Raw genomic sequence first — 12591 nt, forward strand, 5'->3', positions numbered from 1 at the left:
TCTCCGTGTCCGGATTCCCACTTTCCATGAGAACACCATATTGGATTTGGGCTCACGTGCACGACTGCATTTTAATTTAATGACTTCCTGAAAAGAAATGACTTCCCAATGAGATCACATTCTGAAGCCCCAGGGGTGAGGGGTGGAGGGGGTTAGGACTCCAGTGTATCTCTTTCAGGGGGAACAATTCAGCCTGTAATGGAACCTTGCCCAGAAGGTGACCCAGCTTAAACTCATCCAGTACTTTGCTACTCCTGGATAATTAAGGGGGTTGGCATCCCCAAGTCACACTACTTGGAGACGCCAGATCCCGGACCATAAATCGCCAGCACCCACGCCATGAGATCCAGGCTTTGGGGTTTTGGGGGAGGCTGGGGGACCCCCTACCTGCCAGGCACATAGAGAGACCGAGGGGCTTTAGGGTACCACCTCCCTGGGGACCCAAAGACAGTCTTCGAAACTGGCCTCAGTCCCGTCCTACCAGCTGCAGGAGCAGGCGGGCGTCCTGTCTCTCTTGCTCTTGGGGACAGAGTCCTGGATTTTCCATGGGGTGGGGTGTGGCGGGCGGCTGCCCTAGGTGTTGCCACCAGGGTCCAAGGGACACACCTGGACTCGCCATCCAGGCGCCAAGCCAGGGCCCTCCCCCCCACTTCTATCACAGGTCCCATGCTTGGTACTTGAACCTTAGGGTGATGTAGGTGAGTCACACGAACCGTGGAAAACCACGGAATCACTGACTGCCAGAGCTAATCCCTTGTATTTTCTTTCCAGGAGGAAGTCTTAGACCGGGGCTAGGTGGGTCCTGAATGCTTACCAGCTAATATTTGCTCAGTACTTTTCCCAAGAAGGAGAGCACTGGCCCAGGAGTCTCTCTGCAGGAGAACACAGGCGGCTGCTCCAATCTGATAATTTTTTTTTTTAAGATATTTATTTATTTGTTTGACAGACAGAGATCACAAGCAGGCAGAGAAGCAGGCAGAGGGAGAGGAGGAAGCAGGCTCCCCACTGAGCAGAGAACCTGATGCGGGGCTCGATCCCAGGACCCTGAGATCACAACCTGAGCTGAAGGCAGAGGCTTTAACCCAGTGAGCCACCCAGGCACCCCGATCTGATAATTTCTCTCTGAACATTTGTTAATTTCACTGGGCCCCTCATTGTTTGTCTCTGTAAACTATAGGCTGACTCCTTTAACTTGTTATTTTTACTTGCCTTGGTGTATCCCTTCCCTCGGGAGAGGTGTGACCTCATAGTTTCTTTTAAAGAAAGAAGTTTACTTACGGGGAAGCAGGTGGATTTAAGGAAAATGCTAAGTAACCAGTGGTCAAGCACTACCCAGAGACTGCTTTTTTTTTTTTTTTTTAGATTTTATTTATATATTTGACAGAGAGAGAGATCACAAGCAGGCAGAGAGGCAGGCGGAGAGAGAGGGAAGCAGGCTCCCTCCCAAACAGAGAGCCCCACACGGGGCTCAATCCCAGGACCCCGAGATGATGACCTGAGCCAAAGGCAGAGGCCCAACCCACTGAACCAGCCAGACGCCCGGAGACTGCTGTTTGGGGAGCGCTGAAGTCCAAATACAGCTTGAATTATCTTGTTGAAACTTGGTGATGCCCAGGCAGGATGGACCTCCCTGAGACCCATTTTACAGACAAGGAAACTGAGGCTCCAGGAGGTGACATCACGGGCTCAGGGACACGATTGGAACAAAGACCACCCTGACTGCAGAAACCATAACCTTTTCTTCCCTGACGGTCCTGCCTCTGGACGTTTTCCCGCCTGTACCTGCTGCCAGACTAGCCCTCCTGACCCTTCCAGCCCTAGCCCTTGGTATTACCTATGACTTACGTACGGAAGTCGCTATCAAAGCTGGCTGGGGGGACGGGGGGGGGGGGGGGGGGCTCATCAACTCATCCCACAGAGCCAAGCACACCATGAGGGTAGTTTAACACCTGCCTGAGTGTGTGGGACCTCCTCTTTGTGTGAAGGGGTTAACTCACTTCATTTGCATACCATGCCCAGGTGCATCTTGGGAATAGACGGCAGCCCGGCTGCAGTGGGATGGGGCTAGCCCTGGGGCACCCCGACAGGTAGAGGAAGGGAAAAGGGTTTTTTTCTAACCAGAGAGACAAAGCTCTGAGCTGGGGCATGTGGCAGGATGAGCCACAGATCACCCTTACTGCGGGGGGCTCGGTCAGGGTGACAACCCTTGCCCCCGCGACAAGCCAATCAGAAGGCACTTGGAAGTTTATTGTTTCCCCCAGAAGACTATGAAGCTATCCTCAGTCTGCAGTCTGGGTGCAAACACTGTCCTTCCAGAAATTGAGTGACAGGGGGTTCAGCCCATCCTATGTAGACAGGTAGAGGGTCCACACTGTGCCTGTCCCTGCGTTAGTGGTTTAATCAGGTGCATTTCAGGGCGGTGCCTGGCACACAGTAGGCATTTGTACTGCTGTCTCACACCTCCAAAGGAAATCTTCCTTGGGGAGAGGGGAGTGGCTTGGCCAGGACACACAGTGGATGGGGAGTAGACAGTGGATGGGGGATAGAGAGTGGATGGGGGATAGATGGATATCTCGGCAGGGGCAGCGTCCCTCCCCCTGCCACCTTCTCAAGTTCCCACCCGACCATGCGGCTGCGAGTGGGATCGTCCTGGCAGCGGAGATGTCGCGCAAGATAAAACGGGAAGTGCTAAATAAATCCGCTCGCCTGGCGTCCCAGTTCCCCGGGAGGCTCCTTTCCTGGTGCCTGGCACTCTGGGGCCCTTGAGGGGGGCGCTTTTCCTGTGCCCGAGAGAGCCGGGGCTGAGGCATTTCAGACGCTGCACAGGGGCCCCCAGCCTATGGCCGCTATCCTCATCCCCCAGTATGGTCATGACTTCCCCTTGGAACAGGAGAAAACTGAAATATTGGGACCTTCCTGAGCTGGGAGCAGGTGGCCCAGGGAAAGGGGAAGGTCATGGACCCACGACAATAGAAACTTTCATCTGATGAGCCCTGGCTGGCGGACTGATGACTTCCGCCCCCTTTTACAGCACAGAAAACCCAGGCTCAAAGGGGAGGGGAGGCCCTGTCACTCACATGGCTTGGGAGGGGCATGGCCGGGCTTTGGGCCCCAGGTCTGACTTTGCTCCTTCCTGGATTCATCCATGCTTCTGACAGATACTTACTGGGCACCTACTGCATGCCAGGCCCTGGGGACACAACAGGGAACAAAATAGGCAACAATTTCTGGCTGACTTGTTAATAGAGACAGACATGAAATCAGACACATAAATCTTCGGTGGGAAGTGCTAGGGCAGAAAATGAAGCAGGAAAGGGGAAGGGCTGGGGGTGTGCTTTTAAATAGGGTGGTTAGGAAAGGCCTCACTATGATGTGTGAACAAGAGGCCTGAAGTGGATGGAGAACATCCCAGGTGGTGGGCGCAGCGTGCAAAGGTCCTGGGACAGGGCAGGGTCTACCATGTTGGAGGAGAAGGCCCCTGTCTGTAGCCAAGTAAGAGAGGGGAAGAGGAGGAGGGGAGGGCAGGGAGGGAACAGGGAGAGTCCCACGGGGCCTTGTGGGGTTTTACTTCATGCTTTTACCCCAGAGAGGAGGGAGCCCGGGAGGGCATAGGGCCAGGGAGGACGGCTCCTGATTCAGGTGTTCCCAGGCGCCCTCTGGCTGCTGAGGGGAGGATGACGGGGCGGAGGAGGGAGAGTGGGAGCTGATCCAGATGGAGGACAGAGGTCCAGGGGCTAGGAGACAAGGTTGAGGTGTGTGAGCCCCCCACTCCAGGCAGGACCCCATGAGCCCCATGACGCCGTGAAGGGGCGCCCAATGCACAGTGGACATTGGAGCAGGTGTCCCCAGAGGGCTGAGCTGGAGACACCGATGTTATCACTCCTAGCGATGTGACAGATGCTGCCAGATGCTCCCAGTGTGTGCCAGGCCCCGCCAAGGCCCCAGTGACAACCACAGCCCCACAGATGCTGAGTTAGAGACCTCACCAGAAATTACCTCTCCTGAGGGCACTCTCTGTTCCAGACACTGTTCCTGGTGCTTAGAGGACTCTCTGCTGCCCTGGGAGGTCTGGACTGTTATGACTCTCTTTTGCAGGTGATGCACAGACAGGTTGAGGACCAGCCCAGGCCCGCACAGCAGAGCCGGAATTGGAAACTGAGTCTTGGTGACACTGAGTAGAGCTAAGCCAAGGTTGCTTGTTGGGCCCCATCTGCCCTCCCATCACAGGTTCCCAGAAAGTCAAGGGGGCCTAGGAGGACAATGGATTTCCCAGAGCAGAAATCCCTCTCTGACACAGGCTGGCCTTGCATACCTCCTGTGATGGGACCCTCACTCCCCATCTGGGAGAGCCACCTTTGTTTGGGGGCATTGCTAAGAGCTATTTTCCTTTAATCTGGCTGGTCTACATATTCTCCCCACCCCTGGTCCTGCTGCCTGGAGGGTGCTCAGAAAGTCTCCCTCCTTCCCCAGTCCCTCTTTCCCTCTTCCCTCCTCCCTCCTCTTCCTTTCTCTCCTCCTCCAGGCAGCCTTTCAGGTCTTTTTTTAAGGAGCAGGATTGGAGACCAGATGAATCCCAGGGTTTGGAGTCGCACACCTGCCACTTAGCAGCTCTGTGGCCCCGGGCAATCCATGTCATCTCTCGGAGCCTCAATTTCCCCTTCTATTAAAAAGAGGAAATATTCCCTGTCCTGGTTGCCCCTGGGACCTCCGCACCCAGCTTGAGCAACAGATGCTCAGTCCGTGTTTGTCAAATGTTTTCCCTTTCAAGTGTTGGCCCATTGATTATTTCTCATATACGTCACACCTGACCCTTCTCAAGGGCGTCCCAGGGCTCCACGGGGTGACTCTCCATCCCCCGGACCCACGGGGCCCAGCCGACCTCTCTGCTCTGTCTCCTCCACCGTGAGCTCCTTCCTGGCTCACAACTTTTGCGCATGCTGTTCCCTCTGCTAGGAATGCTCTTCCCAGGCACTGGCCCCCCCCCCCCCCCCCGCCACTTTATCCGGTAGCTAAGGAGTCAGATGCCGTCCTCCTCCCTGCCTCGGGCCTCCTGCAGCAGTCTGTGTCTAAATCATTAACTGTGATAGTTAATCGTGTAATTAACTGCGTAACATCTGTCTTCGCACACATTCTGCGCGCCACGAGGGCAGGGTTTTTTATCGGCTTGTTCTCACTTGTATCCCCGGCACCTTGGACTGCACCTGACACAAATTAAGTGCTCAGTAAATGCTTGCAAATGGAAAAATGAATGACACGTGTTATATACCCAATTCCTCCCGCTTCTTCCCAATGCACTAGTTTACTGGAGTTTTCTGAATTAGATACACTCCTCCTTATGAGGTTCCAAGCAGAGAACGTGGCACAATCACCTCCCTATTTTTACACTCTATACTCCTGTTAATACAATCAAATTGTTTTCACTCCCCACCCCGCACCCCTCTTTTCCTGCCTTTCTCATTCAGGAGAGGAAAACGTTAAAATGTGTTGATGTAGTCAGAAGTGTTTTAAGCCTTCAGACAATTCAGACTTGAGAATCAAGTGATGGCGGAAGGGCTAAAAAAAATACATTCTCGTTTATTAGGAGGAGAAAGAAAAAGCCATTTCAATGAGACCGAGGCTCAGTTAATGCCAGAATATAAAGATAGACACTTCCTGTCCTCCACACGCAAACTTCACCCGCAGCTGTGGAAGCCAGGCCCTGGAGGGAGGCTGGGACAGGGCAACCACAAAGAGAACGTAATTGCTCCCTCCGAAGTTAAAGCCCTACGTGTTCGTGTTCGCGGAGCCATGCCAAGACTGAATGAAGGTCACAGAGGATGTGAGACGCTGTGGGGAGGGAATCGTCCTTGGGAGGAAGAGAGGAAGGGCAGGGCCACACCCCCCAGGAGAAGGGATTCTCATGTCCGGTTGCCAGTCCTGCGTGTGTTCTTATGTCTCTCTGGTTTTGTGCGGTTGTTTATCCTCCTGGGGAGGGAGGTTTCTAGTGAAAACAAGTACTTACCGTGTGAGCCTGGGCACATTGCATTCCCTCCCTGCGCCTCAGTTTCCCCACCTGCCACATGTGGCTAATGCTTAATATTGAAATTTTAACATTAGCTACGATTACTCACCATTATTATTCGCTCTACTTACTGTTTTATTGCTGCTTTTATAATACCTTTCCTGGGGTGTCTGCCCAGCAGCGCATGGGCTTTTCCTAAGAGTTGCCCCTGACCCTCTGCCCCACTAACACAGTGCCCCGGCCTCGAGCACCGTGTGACCTCACCCTCCTGTCTTAACAGATGGGACCAGGGCCATAGGCTGAACCAACCAGATTATTTGCTCTGGGAGTTTAGAGAGGGGACCCCAAAGTGCCAAATGCACATTCCAGAGCCAGCAGACCACACCCTGCCTCGTAGGAGGGACAAGCAAACGGAAGAACAAAGATGATAATTGCAGATCGCAACAATTGTTCCGAAGGAACAAAAGCATGGTAACACGAGCAGTGGGCGGTGTTGGGGAGACTTTAGCCCGGGTGTGGTTGGAGGCAGAAGATCTCCCCGAAGAGCCAAGAGATGCCTCGGTGGGCAGAGCCAAGAGCAAGGGCAAAGGTAGGGCCGGGAGTTTGGATTTCATCCTTGGGGTAACGAAAAGAAACCGAAGGGCTTTTTCACAGGGAAAGGATTACATTTGTGACTTAAAAATGTCATTCTGGAAGATGGAGGAGCAGAGTTTCCTGAAAAGAGAAGTCAGCCTGTGTTTACCCCACAACTCCAACTGCACACCTGCTCATTGATGGGAAGTGGCTGCTTGGGGGCTGTGTTGAGAAAGACTCTGAGCCTGTGTCCCAGTTCTGGCCTGAAAAGAGATGCTGCAATCCATTAGTGATGCCTGGATCCTGTCTCCTGGGGAAAGAGTTCTGTCGTTGATTAGTGATGCCTGTCACGGGCGGCAGAATAGACTGTCTGGGTCTGTATGTTATATGTGTGCCATTCCAGAGTGAAGGGGTGCTTCTGCCCATAGAAAATCCTCCACATCCGTCCAGCAATGACAACAGGACAGATCCTGGACTCAGACAGATCAGGGTTCAAATCTTGGCTGGATGGCTTCTTCCTTGTGTTGACTTTAGTTAAGTTGCCGCCTGCCACAGAGCTTCAGTCCCTCCTCTGCAAAGAAGGAGCAGAAATCTTGCCCTCGAGGAGTTCTTCTGTGGACTGTGTGAAGTGGAATGTGTCACCTGCCCAGTATGCAATAGGGCTCGGCCATGGTTGATGTCGGCCTCCCCGGACCCCCCTTGCTGCACCCCGGGGTCTGAGACCAAACTGGTTTTATCTCCAGACCCAGCTCCAGGGTCGGTTCCAACTCTGCCCTCCAGACCTGGCAGATCCCCTCGGCTCCATCTTGCACCTGGGTTCTGTCTCCAGAACTGCCAGAGCCCTGGTGTCCACTGTCTACCGTCATGCCCCCGCCTGGTGGTGGTATAGATGGAACGAAGTGGGCACAGGGACAGATGGGCCTTGGACTCCACTATGTGTGTGTGTGTGTGCACACGCGCGTGCATTGGGGGGATGTCTCACACCTGGCCTTCACTTGCTTCCCCGCACCTGGGCCTGCTAAGGAGGATGCTCCTTGCCAACCCGAGTGGGGACTGTCCCTCTGCCCGACCACCCGCCTGCTCTTGGCCTGCCATCATCAATGTTTATGTCTGCAGGTGGCCGGACCCCTTCGCCTCCTCTGTTATTTGGCAGGGACTGCAGGGATCTTGGGGGATTGTGAAGGGGGGGGATCCTTCAAAAGCATCTTGTTGGTGTCTGACCCAGGGGCGACTTTGGAAAGCAATGAGTGTGGAGGATGGCACAGAGATGAAGCAGTCTGGGGGCCAGAAGGCAGAGGTGGTCTCTCCCAGCTTCCCCAGGTCCTGCCTGGCCCTTCGACTCCCACTCCTACCTCCCACGTCGACACCCCATCCTCCATTCAGCAGCCACGGGGAACACATCAAAGCACAAAGCCTACTCTGTCCCTAGGCTGCCTGGTTCCATCTGTGGCCGCTGTTGTCCCCAGGCTAAATTCAGGATTTCACGCTGCCTAAGAGGCACCCCTGGTCCCTGAGCCATCCTCTTCCTCCTCCTTCCACTGTCCCACCCTGTCTGGCCCTCTTTCTGGGCTGAGCTCCAGACTCCCCACGCCCACTTCGTGTGCTCACATGGGCCATCCTGGATCTCCCCTCCAGACCTTTGCATATGCTGTTCCTTCTGCTCCAATGCTCTTCCTTCCCCCTCTCACCCGGCCGACTCTGCAACCTTCAGGTCTCAGCCCTGATGTCACCTCTCCAAGGAAGTCCTGTTGGTGCTGTCCCCCCTCCCTCAGGTGAGTTCAGTGCCTTGCCCCGGGCTCCTACCACTGCCTTGTGGCTGCCATCGAAGCCCGTTGTGCTCCCCGCTCACATGCGTCTCTGCAGTGACATTCCTGTTACCCTAAGGAGTTGCTTTCCTGAGGGTTCCCATGATTCAGATGCAGACCTGGGGCTGAGGCAAGCTGCTAGAACGCAGGCCTGCCTGCCAGGCTTGGGTTCAAATCCCGACTGGGCCAGCCGCATGCCACCTGCCTTTGGATCTGGGGTTCCAGCTCTCTTGGATTGTTTCCTCATCTATAGATGGGGGCTGCAGGCAAGGCTTGTTCAGGGAGTGACTGCAGAGTGAATGGGTGAGTGAATGAATGAACGAATGTCAGCCTGTTTTACACATGGCAGCCACAGTTTCTTTAAAACTTGGCTTAGAAGTGCTGTGAAGTGTGTAAACCTGGCGATTCACAGACCTGTACCCCTGGGGATAAAAATACATTATAGGTTTATAAAAAAATAAAATATAAATAAAAAATTAAAAAAGAAAACTTGGCTCAGAAGATTAAGTCGCTACTGAACCAAACTTTTTCATAGGTCTCTGGTGCTCTCAATCAAATCTGCATTCCTCCCTGCCCACCCACACGGCCCTGCACAACCTGCCTTGTCCCTTCCCTGACCTCACCTCCTACCTCTCTCCCCTGGCTCACTGTTCCAGCTACCCAGGCCTCCTCACTGCTTCTGCAACATACCAGGCATGGTCCTGCCCCAGGACCTTTGCATGTGCTGTGTCAGGCTGACACAGTTTCCCAAAGTCTTGACTGAGGTCCGAGCTTTTCCTTTATCACTGAGCCCTAAGCCTAAATCTCACCTCCCTTGAGAAGACTTCCCTGATCACCCGGAGAACACGTCCAATTGTTCTCTGTCCCTTTTCATTTCCTTCTTAGCTCCAAACGCCCTGCATTTGCCATGGATTATTTCCCTCTTCAATCTCCATCCCTCCTGCTAGAGCTGTGTCACCTGCCCTCCTTTGAACCTCAGTTTGTTGATTGGTCAAGAGGGGGAGGGTATGAGCCATCAGACGCTGAGCCCACAATTGGCCCCCTTGTTTTGAGCTGTGGCCCAGAACCTAGAACAGCGTCTGTCACACAGTAGCTGCCCAGCACATGAAAGGATAAATGAACAAGCAGACCAACTGGGCGGCCCAGCTTCGTCCTGCTGGGCTCCTCTGGCCGCCTCTCTGAGCTCTGTCTCCCTGGGGCTGAGTGAGGAGGCACAGGGAAAGGCTGTGGCATCTGTGCCCCCCGTGTGTGTCCTTGCTCCTGCCTACGAGCAGAGGTAGGTGGATCCCATGATGTCCGGAGACTCCCTGCATGCGCACATGCCTTGCCCGCTCATCCGAGGGCACACGTGGGAGCAGATGGGACTGGTCCCTCCAGTGTGGCGCTGTCTGGGCTGTCCCCCACCCCCGCATGCAGTCAGCCAGCGGACAGACCCTCTGGACCTGGGTGGAAAAGTGAGGCTCATCCGAACCTCCCAGGAGGATGAGCATTAATTAAGCACTTACTGTATACTGAGCCCTGTTCCAAGCCCTTCATTCTGGTCTCCACATTTAATTCTCCCACTGTCCTATAGGGTGGGAAGTGTTAAGAGCCCCGCGTGCCAGGGGGGGAAACCGATGAGCTGAGAGGGGGAACGTCTCGCCCGAGGCGCAGAACTGGGAAGGATGTGTACTGCAGTGTCGTCTGCCGCAGCAGAACGAATACGCGAACAACCTAAATGTCCCTCCCCAGGGACTGGTTCCAACAGTCAGCTTTAATACCCCCAAAGAACTGCAAACAGGTGTTCCAACAAAGACTTGTACATGCATATTCCTGCCAGCGGGACCCATGGTAGCTAAAAGATGGAAGCGGCCCAAGGTCCACGGAGAGATGGACGGGTACACACGGCGGAGTCCGTCCACACGCTGGAGCACTAGTCATCCTCGAAAAGGAAGGGAATCGGACACCTGTCACGATGCGGCTGGGCCACAAGAATATTACGGTAAGTAAAGTACGCCTGACCCAGAAGCACCCATCCAGCAAGACCCAGAGGAGTCCCGTGCACACAGACGGAGAGGAGACGGTGGGAGCCGGGGCTGGGACAGGGGGTGGGGAGTCCATGCTTCATGGGGACAGAGTCTCCGTGTGGGGAGATGGAGAGTTCTGGAGACAGACAGTGGGGGTGATGGCAGGATGGGGTGAGTGTGCTTCACGCCACGGAGCTCTGCACTAAGAGATGGTTAAGATGGTGAATTATGTGCTAAGTGTATTTTACCACAATAAAAGAAAAAACCCTGGTTTAGTCTCTCAGAGGAGGGGCAGGTGGCTGTAGAAAAAGTGGGAGTCTGTGGACCAATGAGACATTCTCTCCAAGGTGCATCACTAAATGACAGCAAGGAAAGTGCAGGACAGCATGTGAGTACACACACACATGCTTGAGGAAAGCAGGTAGGGAAGGGAAACACACAGGTGCTTATGTGCACACCTTATCTGGTCCTTGGCAGGAACATAGGGCTCTGTAGTGGTGGCTTCCTCTGGGGACAGGTGCCGGGTGACTGGGGCCAGTGTGGGGAGAAGGATCTCTTTTTTGCCCTGTTTACAGTCTGAAAGGCAGAAAAACATGATAGTAAAAAACCCAGCTCTGCCTCTGACCAGCTGTATGACTTTGGGTAAGTCACTTAAACTCTCTGTGTCTCAGTATCCTCAACTACAAAGCAGGAATGGTGAGACCCACCCCAGAGGGCTGTTCAGATGAGGATGTTATGAATTAACACTGACTGGGTGCTGAAAATAGGGTTTGGCATAAGGTGGGGGCCATCTAAGCATTGCTCTTGACTTGTATATCCTGTTCCATCCTGACCAATCCAAACAAAGAAATCTCTAAGACTGAATTTTTTTCAACACTGAATGAATGGTGCGTGGAGAGTGCTTCGTGCCTGGCAGCTAGCCCATAGCTGGTATCTTCAGTCCCCGAACTGGTGAGCTCACCTTTTCTCCTCCCCGCTCCCACCCTCGCCCTCCAGGGACCCAGACTTAGAGCAAGTGACGCAACCTGGGGAAACCGAGTCCCTCTGGCCACAGGCGCTCCTGCCGCATTTTGCCTGCATAGGGGATGAGGAGAGGGAGGGCCCTCCTGGCATTTGGTCCTCAGGGGAGGGTTGAGGGTGGGAATCAGCTCCTATTTGCCTTAATTAGAATCTTGAAGGAGCTGGTTGCCATGACTTCAGGAGGAAGTCATGGTCTCAGGTGGAGCCTGGCTCTGGGGTGCCCCAGGAGGAACCCCATCCCCCCTTCCACCAGCGGCCTGGCCTGGCCACTCAGCCCCCGCACTCAGCCTGATCTGGGTTCCCATCCAGACTTTCTTCTCACCACGGGCCCCTTTCCTCTTCTGTGAATTAGGACTAATAAAACCATCTCCCTTCTAGGGCTGTTGGGAGTTACTGTGGCTGTGATTAATCATTCACTGGGAGACAGTGGTTTTAAATACGACCCCACTTGTGATCCCCAAACTATTCCATGTGCAGAAACCCGTGTGAGGAACATACACCACAAAGTCAGTACTGGTCCCCTCTAGCAGCTGCAATAAAGACAGTAAGTCTTATTAATATTTTACAATAATTCTTACAGAATTTAAGTAACACTTGTAACTTACTAATTAAGTAATAATAATTTGATAATGATACTTATTAAGCAACTACTAAGTGCTCCATGCTTTAGGTGCAGAACTCATTTAGTCCTGAGGTGCGGGTGATGGTGGTCCCATTGTACAGACAAGGAAACTGAGGCCCAGAGAGGGGACGCATCTGAAAGTCGCACAGCATGACGGGGCAGAGCCGGGATGAGATGCCTCTGCGAGGTGTTCCGCTTCCCCCACCTGTCCAATTCTGCCCACTTTTCAAGGGAGGAGAGCCACAGAAATAAGACACAGGTGGCAAGGGCCCTTCTGGTCACGGAGAAGAGCGCCGAGCAGAGTTTGGGATGCAAGAGGAGGTTGGCTTTGCCAAACTTGCTCCAGGGCCAGAAAAGCCCCCAGAAGGGATTTTTTTTGGCTGATGTGAATGTCATGGGCCCCACAACTTGAACCCCGGAACCGGTCCTTCACAGGAGGGCTCCGTTGGACGGAGCTCTGCCCAACCCTGAGCATGGCCCACGGACAGGGAACAGGAGGGTACAGCTTGGCTGGCTCTAGTCCGTTCAACAAACTCGGTTGATCGTGGTGAGCAAGGCTAATAA

This window comes from Meles meles, chromosome 20, assembly GCF_922984935.1.
Source record: "Meles meles chromosome 20, mMelMel3.1 paternal haplotype, whole genome shotgun sequence".
Classification (NCBI taxonomy): domain Eukaryota; kingdom Metazoa; phylum Chordata; class Mammalia; order Carnivora; family Mustelidae; genus Meles; species Meles meles.